The sequence below is a fragment of the Haliotis cracherodii genome, unplaced genomic scaffold, assembly GCF_022045235.1.
Source record: "Haliotis cracherodii isolate W230 unplaced genomic scaffold, xgHalCrac1.p SCAF_7, whole genome shotgun sequence".
NCBI classification, from domain to species: Eukaryota; Metazoa; Mollusca; class Gastropoda; order Lepetellida; family Haliotidae; genus Haliotis; species Haliotis cracherodii.
The window spans coordinates 45,696,427-45,709,839 of record NW_027266330.1 but is presented as its reverse complement, the minus strand read 5'-3'; the positions used below and the strand labels follow the sequence as shown (position 1 = coordinate 45,709,839).

General features: G+C 39.1%; 1 protein-coding gene across 2 annotated transcripts in view; it reads right to left on the bottom strand.

Moving 5' to 3' along the window:
• LOC139447705 (excitatory amino acid transporter-like) overlaps positions 1-13,413 on the bottom strand; it is a 34,708-nt gene extending 21,295 nt beyond the window's left edge. Inside the window, exon 1 of one of the 2 annotated variants that reach the window (XM_071229153.1) lies at positions 13,331-13,413. The gene's annotated coding sequence lies outside the window, so the exon portion shown is untranslated. Of the gene's footprint in view, positions 1-5,806; positions 5,895-13,330 lie in introns of those variants that run through there. The other variant, XM_071229152.1, reaches the window with a different exon arrangement.

Genomic DNA, 13,413 nt, shown 5'->3' with positions numbered 1-13,413 from the left:
TATCTACCGCATCAGGCACACAGTATATTTACAGTGTCAGTTACAGGGACTTGTTTGGGTGACGGGTAACATCCCCTGCAATCTTCATATCAGATAACATCTCCAGAGTCAACACTCCCTGCAATCTCCCTCTCGGAACATGCGACTTAACGGACACGCCAGCAAATCAAATAGTATCAGGCAATCGCAAACTTGTGCGAAGGTAACTGTACTTTCAATGACATATGTCCCAATACTATTCAAAAACAGGTGCAACTACTGTAACAGTATCACGATGGTATTTCAATAGTGTAAATGCCCCTAATAGTCGCACTTATTAAATCACAGTGCATCAGCATCCTTGTGGTGGCACTTAATGTGTTTACTTGCCCATTGCATACCTCCGTGTATATTCTGCCAATCAATACATGGTGGCGTGCAACGTTGCATCATCAGGTCTTTATGACACTAACGTCGCCTTCAATGAATACTTGGAGAGTTGGAAAGTCATATATGCATGGGGCTATGTGTGCCGGTGTTCAGAAGTATGCTCACAGCAAGACTGTGTTGTAGGTACTCGAGAGTGTATTTAAACTAATGTTTATCACCCCACAAGCAGGTGCTGGCTGAAACGCATGGTCATATAAATCATTGCTTTCATGAGTATTCTGCGGGATTGCCTAAAGTCGGGCCAAGAAAAGTCGGGCAAGGACAGAGATTTTCTTGAGAGAATACAGTAAAAAGGCTTGACTTTAACGGACCAGTTTTCTTTAAACGCGATATACTGTGACATTATATGTGGTATATAGGTAGATGTAACACTAGTCTATAGATGTAAACACATTTGATGATACATCTGTGTGTTTAAAGTTGATTTTGACCGCCCGGGCCACGTCTGACTCAACACAAGCCAAACACTTCTGATAGAGACTATGTTGAGAATGTAGAGGGAAAAGAGCTTCACTTTGAGCACCTTGTTTTCTTTATATACCGCGATCTGAGACACTATAAAGTGGTATTTAGGTAGATATAATACTAATCTATAGATGTGAATCCCTCTGATGATACATCTGTATGTTTAAAGTTGATTTTGACCGCCCGGGCCAAGTCGAACCCAACACAAGCCAAACACTTCTGATAGAGACTATATGTTGAGAATGTAGAGGAAAAGGGGCTTCACTTTGAGCCCCTTGTTTTCTATAAGTACAGCGATCTGAGACACTATAAAGTGGTATATCGGTAGATATTATACTAGTTTATTGATGTTCATCCAACTTGATGATACATATGTGAGTTTAAAGTTGATTTGGACAGCCCGGGCCAAGTCGGACCGAACACTTGTGTGACTGTTGATAGTATAGGGAGAAGAGGTCTATTTTAACCAACGTGTCGTCTTTAAATACCAATAACAGTGACATTATAAAGTGGTATTTACTTAGATATAGTACTATCCTATAAATATAAACACTATGCCGACAGATGGAAATTTGTATCACGATAGCTAGAAGTATTTGATACGTGTCAAATCTTATTTCGTTTAACGATTGCTCTTTTACATGTTACCTAGATCAGCGACGCTTACACACAGCTCCACTTTCTGTTTTTCAAGCGATTTACTCCGAATTACTTAATTATGGTGCACGTTTTTGGTTGGTGATTGTTCATTACTGTCATGTGTGTATGTTGCATGAATTATATGTAGGCATGATGGCCGATAATGAAGTAATTAGCCAATAACACTTTGGCCCGGCCCGACTTTTAGGCAATGTCGTATTCTGCCAGCTCTGCGTATGGCTTAACACTGAAAGGGATTGAAAGTCCAATCTGAAGGTGCATTGTGGGTCTAACAACTTTGTTGCAAGCGCTTGCATCATCTCCGACAGGGTGGCTAAACAGTGCGACGTGGGATGTCGTCAGCCGAATCAATATTTACTTCCGAACTCAGCAGTCGTGTCGTGCCATAGTGTTAGGTATCTATTTACACCAAGTCTTGTGGGTTTTCTTTGGTGACGCAACAGTACTGGTGTTCTATTCGTATACTAATTTTTGTCCAAAATGTTACATTATTAGTATACGTATTCACAACCTAAACACTCTCCGTTTCCTGCCCTGGAATGGCATAACGGTCTTGATACAAAACAACAGAGCCTTTTAAAAGCAGGTGTTACGATCAACAACACAGATCCATATTTATATATACAGAGTAGTACAAATATTCCAAACAAGACATATAGTCTGACTGTCAAATGTGTTTATCATGTTGTTCTTGGACTATTGCGTTTAATAAAGTTGGAACATAGATTGAAATAAACAAATAAACATGTTAATATTAACCGCATAATCGCTCTCGAAACTATAGCTGGAAACTTCTCAGAGACAAGAGATATTTAAAACCATCAATTTGTATATACTTTGAATCAATGGTTATTGTGAAACGTTCAAATTCACCCACCAAAGTATTTGTAAATGACAAATAAGGATCTTAAATAGAATACCAATTCCTCAACACATACGTTTTAATGACTCTATTATGGGGATGATTCATTCGAGTTTAGAATATTTTTCAAATATGGGCCCAAAGGAAGTGTTCAATAAAGATTGCATGTGTAGTAAAATGTGATTGGAAATCTATTTGCAACATATGCGCAGACCTCGTATATCTCTAATCAAGGAGGAGACAGTTTGGTTTCACAATGTTAGAATATAATGTGTAGGTAACACAAGGGTCAACCTTATACTACGCACTCCATTCTAAAGGTCATTAATCGACATTAATTAAACTGTAAAACAAAGCACGATGTTGCATATAGACATTTTTTTTAAATTTCACTTAGAAAAGCTTTTAGTTTGAATTGGCGAGTTTGACAGCCGCACTGTCTCCTGAACAGTGGGTTTTGAGCGAATGGTTTCTTTGGATTTGAACTGTATTTCAGTTCTAACACAGCGAGCTTGCTTCATGTGGAAGAAAGCCACAAGTGATGCATGTCATAGACATGTACCAGTGATCACCACAGCACGGGCTGATAGACGAGGTCATTAATCGATGCGAAACTGAAAGTTTAACCAAAGACATGCGATGACCTCTACAGAGTTGGATGCGGCTCATGAGACCACCAGGTGCCCCTTTCCCCCTGGACATACATAGGTAACAAGATGCCACTTACACTGCAGTAAGTGTAAGCTGCTTAGTTAATATCTCAGTAAAGCAAAGTAAACTATGTCGACAAGTGTCAGAAAATGAAATACACTGTGAAAATATCTTTCCGATAATCACAATCCTAGTGAGTCAAGGAGACAACTTGTGGATATGTTGTGTGTTTGTTACCTGCAGTGCTGGGCGGTTAGCGTTAGCTGTGCGTGAAACAAGGCCTCTAACTGAGACCCCTGCTATCACAGACCCCTGCTATAACCTGTACTCTTAGACAGTCATGACAAAAAGCGATCGTAGCGCTAACGCGATCGTAACTCCCATACTTTAACAAAGATGTAAGACGGTTGTAACGTAGATAAACATTTAGTCTCTGAAATGAACATATCGCCATGCGCACACTGCACGCAACACACTGTATAATGCACGTGGCCGATATACCGGATATAAACATTTCTCTCTCTCTCAAACCGGGCGTTATTTTTCTCGTGTCACGGTCTGATGACCTCTCCGCTCCCCGGCTTTATTTCCGACACCGCTCGGCAAAGTCCGGTGGTCGTCGTTGTACAGTGTCAGTACATTCTAAGTCAGAGATTTAGTGGCTCGACTATTTCATTCTCTTGTGATTTAATGGCACTCTCATACCGTGTATTGACTGGATGTATGTTATCTGCTACATGCTAGCTACCTTATTCTTGTATTGAAATGTTTTTTTAACTACAGTTTTCAAACATAAGCTGAATTTATATGTACACTCAGATATTTCTCATGTATTTATGATCATTTTTACCTCATCATTAATGGAACATAACTTATTGTATATCCTTAATGATACCGTTGGATAGCTTATGTTCAGCGTTTTATTTGGACATTCACATCGTCAGTAGAGATATAGTAGTTAGTTTGCTGTTCGCTACCTTATTCACCCATGTTTAGAAACACAGTGCCCCAGTCTGCTTTAGTCTTCGGCGGTCCAGAACAGATTGTCCTCTCTGAGACTCAGGCTTAGTTCGCAAGTGGTTTCGGGACACTGTTCCATCTAAGTTCTGACTACTGATCTAAACTTAGTTACTAGAGTTTGTCATACTAAGTTTGTCTAGTAATCCGTGGATAACCAACTTTCCCGTAATACTGTTTTAATATATAATGTGTATTTATTATTTATATCACCGTCTTTCATAATTCTACATGAATGGTTCTGTAAATAATGTTTGCAAGACGAAAATAAACTACTGTCTGTCTGACTGTCTGTTTGTCTGTGATTGTCTAGCTACTTTGTAACTCGTGTTTCCAATGCTCGGTTTTTATAGTTATCTGCGGGTATCAAACCTTCGCTTGACTGTCTATATATAGTTAGCTACTTGGAAATTTTGGTATTTCCTTGTTCAGTCAAGGTGACTGAATCTTAGTCGTTCAGGCTAGTTTAATATTCAGATATACTCGTCTGTTTAGTACTCTAAGTGACTTATTTTAGGGATTAGCCCTCTGTGTTTATTTCCCGTTATTTAACCCTGCCGATGTAATTCACTCATTAGAGCGTCGAGTTAAATGAATTGAAAATGGTCGCGGCCGACTTAATTGGCTGTCTACGCATTCTTTTCTTGTCATCTATAAGTACAATAAGCTGTTATTAATAAACCTGTGAACCTGTTATAACGTTTTCATTATTACTTTATTCTTATTTACTGACATCCCTAATCATTGGAGCACAGCTCTGTGACAGATACAGATACATGATCGCTGATAAGAAAATATCTCATTGAAAAACGGGAACTATTTATAATATAATTTCGAGGGTTGACAACTGTGATGCTCTCAGTATTTATTTATTTACCAAGTTATTTAGGTCGGTGTTCACTTTAATTAATCCACGTGCAACGAGGGATAGATATCCACTTAGTTTAGGTACACTTGAGGTCGTTCGAATCAGAATACGTGTCGAACCCTCTGATCATGTTCTCTTGAAAAATACCTAACTGACTCAGATTTAGCCATGTCTGTTAATCGAAAGAAACCAAGCAGTATGTATCTAGGTTCGTGGTGTTCCTACGGCGATGGGGGTAGGGGTTCAAATTCACAGTTGTTCACACACCTTGAGTGCTCTACCATGTCTTTTGTACTCTTCGCGACTACAGCTATTGGGTTCGAATCCCGGTTGGCTCGGAGTCAGTATCCTATGTCATGGTATGTAAGTGGGCTGGCACTAAAAAAAGGCATAAGTCCGGACTAATACAAACAGGCACACGCGCACACACACACACACACACACACACACACACACACACACACACACACACACACACACACACACACACACACACACACACACACACACACACACACACTTAGTTTCACTCACTAACAGCCGTGGAGTGATTTCGTCATCTGTCAGATACTACCATATTGTACACCCATCAATGGGTGCTACTCTGTGCTATATGACAATTATATCAATGTGTAGTGGTGTTGTCACAGTTGCAATACACGTACGATTTACAGATACATGTAGTACATATGCTGAGCTAGCTCTTTATATAACATCGACCTGTCTTATAAACAGTAGTTGATCTTCGCTATTCCCCTGTTAACACTATTCATATACGCATCACCTAACTTTAACATTTTTAAAGAGTGTTATAAGTTAGATGAAAATGATAATAATATATGAAATAAACTCACTGAGTTTAGCCAGCCTTCGAAGATATCTTGTATCTGCCAACAGTTGTTGTATCAATGTGACTGCTATAGGTGACAGCGTCTGTGACGACAAAGCGACAGCGTGCTTATCGAGCTGTGGCGCTCCGCCCAGCAGCTTAAATCAGTGTTTACATCCGGGTACTAGCCTTAGCGGTGAATGGGTTTGTGAGAGCGCGTGACGAGGCAGAATGGGGGACGGATGTACGGTCATCTGGAAGAGTTTAAACAGTGGATATGATTTGATACCAGAGGTGCAATAATGCAGTGGAAATTGCTTTGTCATGATTCATATTAGAAGCGTGTAGCGTCCTGTATAGGTGCGACGTTAAACTCCATTACGCTTCACCTCGCTTCCATGCTTGTCGTAAGAGGCGACTAACGGGATCGGGTGGTCAGATTCGCTGACTTGGTTGATGCATGTCATCGTATTAGCCGAAATGCGTGAATCGATGCTTATGATGTCAATCGCTGGATAGTCTGGTCCAGATTCGATTATTAACAGACTGCCGTCATAAAGCTGGAATATTGCTGAATGGGGCGTATAACAAACACCAGATGCCATTTAGCATGAGCGACCCAACAAACTGGGCTTCGGACAGCAATGGAGGACCTGATTGACAGCGAGGGGGAAATCACCTTGAATCCTCGTATTTGATTGGATGGTGCTTAACTATAACCTGAGAGGCTTTAACCCTGCACATTTGTCTGACGTGTGTAAATGTGTATTGTGTAGTTTAGTATACAGTGAATACGTGTACATATTTTGTGAAGCCCTTTTCCCTCTACCTTCTCAACATAGTCTCTATCACAAGTGTTTGGCTTGTGTTGGGTCCGACTTGGCCCGGGCGTTCAAAATCTACTTTAAACACACAGATGTATCATCAAATGGATTCACATCTATAGATTAGTATCATATCTACCTAAATACCACTTAACTAGTGTTATCTTTATATACCGCGATCTGAGACACTTGTTAGTGGTATATCGGTAGGCATATGACACTAGCATATAGATGTAAACACATTTGAAGATACATCTATGAGGTTTAAGTTGAATTTGACAGCCCGGGCCAAGTCGGACCGAACACTCCTGACAGAGATTTTCTTGAGAAAATACAGTAAAAAAGCTTGACTTTAACGGACCAGTTTTCTTTAAACGCGATATACTGTGACATTATATAGTGGTATATAGGTAGATATAACACCAATCTATAGACGTAAACACATTTGAAGATACATCTGTGTGTTTAAAGTTGATTTTGAACGCCCGGGCCAAGTCGGACCCAACACAAGCCAAACACTTCTGATAGAGACTATATGTTGAGAATGTAGAGGAAAAGGGGCTTCACTTTGAGCCCCTTGTTTTCTATAAGTACAGCGATCTGAGACACTATAAAGTGGTATATCGGTAGATATTATACTAGTTTATTGATGTTCATCCAACTTGATGATACATATGTGAGTTTAAAGTTGATTTGGACAGCCCGGGCCAAGTCGGACCGAACACTTGTGTGACTGTTGATAGTATAGGGAGAAGAGGTCTATTTTAACCAACGTGTCGTCTTTAAATACCAATAACAGTGACATTATAAAGTGGTATTTACTTAGATATAGTACTATCCTATAAATATAAACACTATGCCGACAGATGGAAATTTGTATCACGATAGCTAGAAGTATTTGATACGTGTCAAATCTTATTTCGTTTAACGATTGCTCTTTTACATGTTACCTAGATCAGCGACGCTTACACACAGCTCCACTTTCTGTTTTTCAAGCGATTTACTCCGAATTACTTAATTATGGTGCATGTTTTTGGTTGGTGATTGTTCATTACTGTCATGTGTGTATGATGCATGAATTACATGTAGGTATGATGGCCGATAATGAAGTAATTAGCCAATAACACTTTGGCCCGTCTTGGCCCGGCCCGGCCCGATGTTTAGGCAATGCCGTATTCTGCCAGCTCTGTGTATGGCTTAACATTGAAAGGGATTGAAAGTCCAATCTGAAGGTGCATTTTGGGTCTAACAACTTTGTTGCAAGCGCTTGCATCATCTCCGACAGGGTGGTGGATAGTTTATCAAGGCTAAATAGTGCGACGTGGGATGTCGTCAGCCGAATCAATATTTACTTCCGAACTCAGCAGTCGTGTCGTGCCATAGTGTTAGGTATCTATTTACACCAAGTCTTGTGGGTTTTCTTTGGTGACGCAACAGTACTGGTGTTCTATTCGTATACTAATTTTTGTCCAAAATGTTACATTATTAGTATAGCTTCCTCAGTACGTATTCACAACCTAAACACTCTCCGTTTCCTGCCCTGGAATGGCATAACGGTCTTGATACAAAACAGCAGAGCCTTTTGAAAGCAGGTGTTACGATCAACAACACAGATCCATATTTATATATACAGAGTAGTACAAATATTCCAAACAAGACATATAGTCTGACTGTCAAATGTGCTTATCATGTTGTTCCTGGACTTTTGTGTTTAATATAGTTGGAACATAGATTGAAATAAACAAATAAACATGTTAATATTAACCGCATAATCGCTCTCGAAACTATTGCTAGAAACTTCTCAGAGACAAAAGATATTTAAAACCATCAATTTGTATATACTTTGAATCAATGGTTATTGTGAAATGTTCAAATTCACCCACCAAAGTATTTGTAAATGACAAATAAGGATCTTAAATAGAATACCAATTCCTCAACACATACGTTTTAATGACTCTATTATGGGGATGATTCATTCGAGTTTAGAATATTTTTCAAATATGGGCCCAAAGGAAGTGTTCAATAAAGATTGTATGTGTGTAAAATTTAATTGGAAATCTATTTGCAATATATGCGCAGACCTCGTATATCTCTAATCAAGGAGGAGACAGTTTGGTTTCACAATGTTAGAATATAATGTGTAGTAATACAAAGGACATTTTTATGAAATTTTGTGCCCATTCTTTACTTTAAAAAATTCCCAAAATATTCATGATCCCTAACTACATTTTGTTCAGAATAGTTTATATTCAGCCATAAGGGGGCACAGTGCCACAAACAGTGAGGGAATACTGTTGAGCGCAGAAACAAATTCACCACAAATCAGGACAAGATAAACTCCCATGAATCGCTGTTCAGTTGAGCTATGTAATGCAAATGTGTAGAAATGGGTCCATTTTAATGTTCACAAAATACAAGACAGTACAATTACTCGTTGACATATCATTTTGAACCTGTCTGTGTCTCTAGTTATTGAGTATTATAGGGAATGGGAGTTCTACCACACTACCACCTGGACCAGATTCATACCCCAATAATGCTACTACAGAGGTGATTGTTTTATGCTAATTTTGCAATGCGATCAAATGATCGTCATGATTGTATTAAAGAAAGGTCAATATTAATGAATAATGGATAAACTTTACCGACGCTCACGAGGATATTGGAAAGGTATTGGGGCAATACAGAAACTAGCTGCAGCGGCTAAGGTATCAAAAGATGTTGCCAAGGATTGGTTAAAGAAACAAGCAAAATGGCAAATATACTTTCCGGCCCTGTGTTATATACCGAGGAAAGACTTTGATATTTTTACAACAACTGAAGTTAATCAGACTGACCTCTTGTCGTGATAAGGTAAGACAAACAAAAACATATAAATATACTTTAACCGTGGTAGATTAGCTAGTCGGTACAAAGAGGCTGAACCATTAACCTCAAAAGATTCATCCGAAGTATCTAATGCACTGGGTCGCAAATGGGGACCACTAAAATGGCCTACGTATACGTTGTTTCAAGTTGACACCGGTCGCGGGTTTATGGGATCAGTAACTAAACTATTAAACAAAGCACGATGTTGCATGTAGACATTTTTTTTAAATTTCACTTAGAAAAGCTTTTAATTTGAATTGGCGAGTTTGACAGCCGCACTGTCTCCTGAACAGTGGGTTTTGAGCGAATGGTTTCTTTGGATTTGAACTGTATTTCAGTTCTAACACAGCAAGCTTGCTTCATGTGGAAGAAAGCCAAAAGTGATGCATGTCATAGACATGTACCAGTGATCACCACAGCACGGGCTGATAGAAGTGGTCATTAATCGATGCGAAACTGTAAGTTTAACCAAAGACATGCGATGACCTCTACAGAGTTGGATGCGGCTCATGAGACCACCAGGTGCCCCTTTCCCCCTGGACATACATAGGTAACAAGATTCCACTTACACTGCAGTAAGTGTAAGCTGCTTAGTTAATATCTCAGTAAAGCAAAGTAAACTATGTCGACAAGTGTCAGAAAAAGAAATACACTGTGAAAATATCTTTCCGATAATCACAATCCTAGTGAGTCAAGGAGACAACTTGTGGATATGTTGTGTGTTTGTTACCTGCAGTGCTGGGCGGTTAGCGTTAGCTGTGCGTGAAACAAGGCCTCTAACTGAGACCCCTGCTATCACACCTGAGAGGCACGGCAGGTGACACAGCTTGACCCTCGTCTCATATCAGTAGCCATATTTGCGACGCGGAAACCTGTTCATATTTACGTCAAGGCTATTGCCTTTAATATATAAAGTGTGACCATTATTCAAGAATTTGATAAACGAAAAAAACTAAATAGGCATAAATAACGTTTAGGAAAATAGATATGAAATAGATTGATGCATGTACTGTATTTATTTGATAATTTCATCACATGTATTTCCTTACTGGACACTGTAGGAGTAAGCTTAAGTATTCCATACAGACGTTGGTACTCTACCGGATACTTCGACAACACATGCCCGTCTGATGTGTCACAACCTATACTCTTAGACCGTCATGACACAAAGCGATCGTAGCGCTAACGCGATCGTAACTCCCATACTTACAAAGATGTAAGACGGTTGTAACGTAGATAAACATCTAGTCTCTGAAATGAACATATTTTACAGAAAAAACAGTTGTTAAATTATAGCTATTAAATATAATAAAATGGGGTGCATGTGTTCTAGCTACCCTCCAGCGCCGCCGGGGTCGCCATGCGCACACTGCACGCATATCACAGTATAATGCACGTGGCCGATATACCGGATATAAACATTTCTCTCTCTCAAACCGGGCGTTATTTTTCTCGTGTCACGGTCTGATGACCTCTCCGCTCCCCGGCTTTATTTCCGACACCGCTCGGCAAAGTCCGGTGGTCGTCGTTGTACAGTGTCAGTACATTCTAAGTCAGAGATTTAGTGGCTCGACTATTTCATTCTCTTGTGATTTAATGGCACTCTCATACCGTGTATTGACTGGATGTATGTTATCTGCTACATGCTAGCTACCTTATTCTTGTATTGAAATGTTTTTTTAACTACAGTTTTCAAACATAAGCTGAATTTATATGTACACTCAGATATTTCTCATGTATTTATGATCATTTTTGCCTCATCATTAATGGAACATAACTTATTGTATATCCTTAATGATACCGTTGGATAGCTTATGTTCAGCGTTTTATTTGGACATTCACATCGTCAGTAGAGATATAGTAGTTAGTTTGCTGTTCGTGTTTCACTCATGTTTAGAAACACAGTGCCCCAGTCTGCTTTAGTCCTCGGCGGTCCAGAACAGATTGTCCTCTCTGAGACTCAGGCTTAGTTAGCAAGTGGTTTCGGGACACTGTTCCATCTAAGTTCTGACTACTGAACTAAACTTAGTTACTAGAGTTTGTCATACTCAGTTTGTCTAGTAATCCGTGGATAACCAACTTTCCCGTAATGCTGTTTTAATATATAATGTGTATTTATTATTTATATTACCGTCTTTCATAATTCTACATGAATGGTTCTGTAAATAATGTTTGCAAGACGAAAATAAACTACTGTCTGTCTGACTGTCTGTTTGTCTGTGATTGTCTAGCTACTTTGTAACTTGTGTTTCCAATGCTCCGTTTTTCTAGTTATCTGTGGATAACAAACCTTCGCTTGACTATCTATATATAGTTAGCTACTTGGAAATTTTAGTATTTCCTTGTTCAGTCAAAGTGACTGAATCTTTCGTCGTTCAGGCTAGTTTAATAATAATGATAATAATATTAATAATAATTTGGTGTATTAATGTGTCGTGTACATAATACAATTTCATACAATCAATAAAATACATAAATAAAACATTATAACTAATAATATCTTCATATGTATACCGCAACCCCACCCCACTAATATTCTGTTTTGTACTCTAAGTGACTTATTTTAGGGATTAGCCCTCTGTGTTTATTTCCCGTTATTTAACCCTGCCGATGTAATTCACACATTAGAGCGTCGAGTTAATTGACTCAGGTGTAAAGTGGTCGTAGCCGACTTAATTGGCTGTCTACGCATTCTTTTCTTGTCATCTATAAGTACAATAAGCTGTTATTAATAAACCTGTATGATATTACTTTATTCTTATTTACTGACATCCCTAATCATTGGAGCACAGCTCTGTGACAGATACAGATACATGATCGCTGATAAGAAAATATCTCATTGAAAAACGGGAACTATTTATAATGTAATTTCGAGGGTTGACAACTGTGATGCTCTCAGTAACCAAGTTATTTAGGTCGGTGTTCACTTTAATTAATCCACGTGCAACGAGGGATAGATATCCACTTAGTTTAGGTACACTTGAGGTCGTTCGAATTAAAATACGTGTCGTACCCTCTGATCATGTTCTCTTGAAAAATACCTAACTGACTCAGATTTAGCCATGTCTGTTAATCGAAAGAAACCAAGCAGTATGTATCTAGGTTCGGGGTGTTCCTACGGCGATGGGTGCAGGTTCAAATTCACAGTTTTTCAGACACCTTGAGTGCTCTACCATGTCTTTTGTACTCTTCGCGACTCCCTCCCTACAGCTATTGGGTTCGATTCCCGGGCGCGTCGTACCAAAGACTTTAAAAGATGATGCTGATTACCAAGCCTGACGATCGGCATTAATTGGATTAATTAAGGACTGGTCGGCTCGGAGTCAGTATTCAATGTCATGGTATGTCAGTGGGCTGACACTATAAACCGGCATAAGTCCGGACTAATACAAACAGGAACACGCACGCACACACACATGTCGCTATGTAAATGCAATAATCTTGAACGCACGTTAACTCATTTCACATTACCACCTCACCCTTCCTATTCTCAAAATCCTGTATCCGTCTCTACGTTCTAAGAAATGCAATGTACGTCAAACACGGGTGCATTTGTTTGGTTACACTCACTAACATCCGTGGAGTGATTTCGTCATCTGGTAGATACTACCATATTGTACACCCATCAATGGGTGCTACTCTGTGCTATATGACAACTATATCAATGTGTTGTGTTACAGATACATGTAGTACATATGCTGAGCTAGCTCTTTATATAACATCGACCTGTCTTATAAACAGTAGTTGATCTTCGCTATTCCCCTGTTAACACTATTCATATACGCATCACCTAACTTTAACATTTTTAAAGAGTGTTATAAGTTAGATGAAAATGATAATATATGAAATAAACTCACTGAGTTTAGCCAGCCTTCGAAGATATCTTGTATCTGTCAACAGTTGGTGTATCAATGTGACTGCTATAGACGACAGCGTCTGT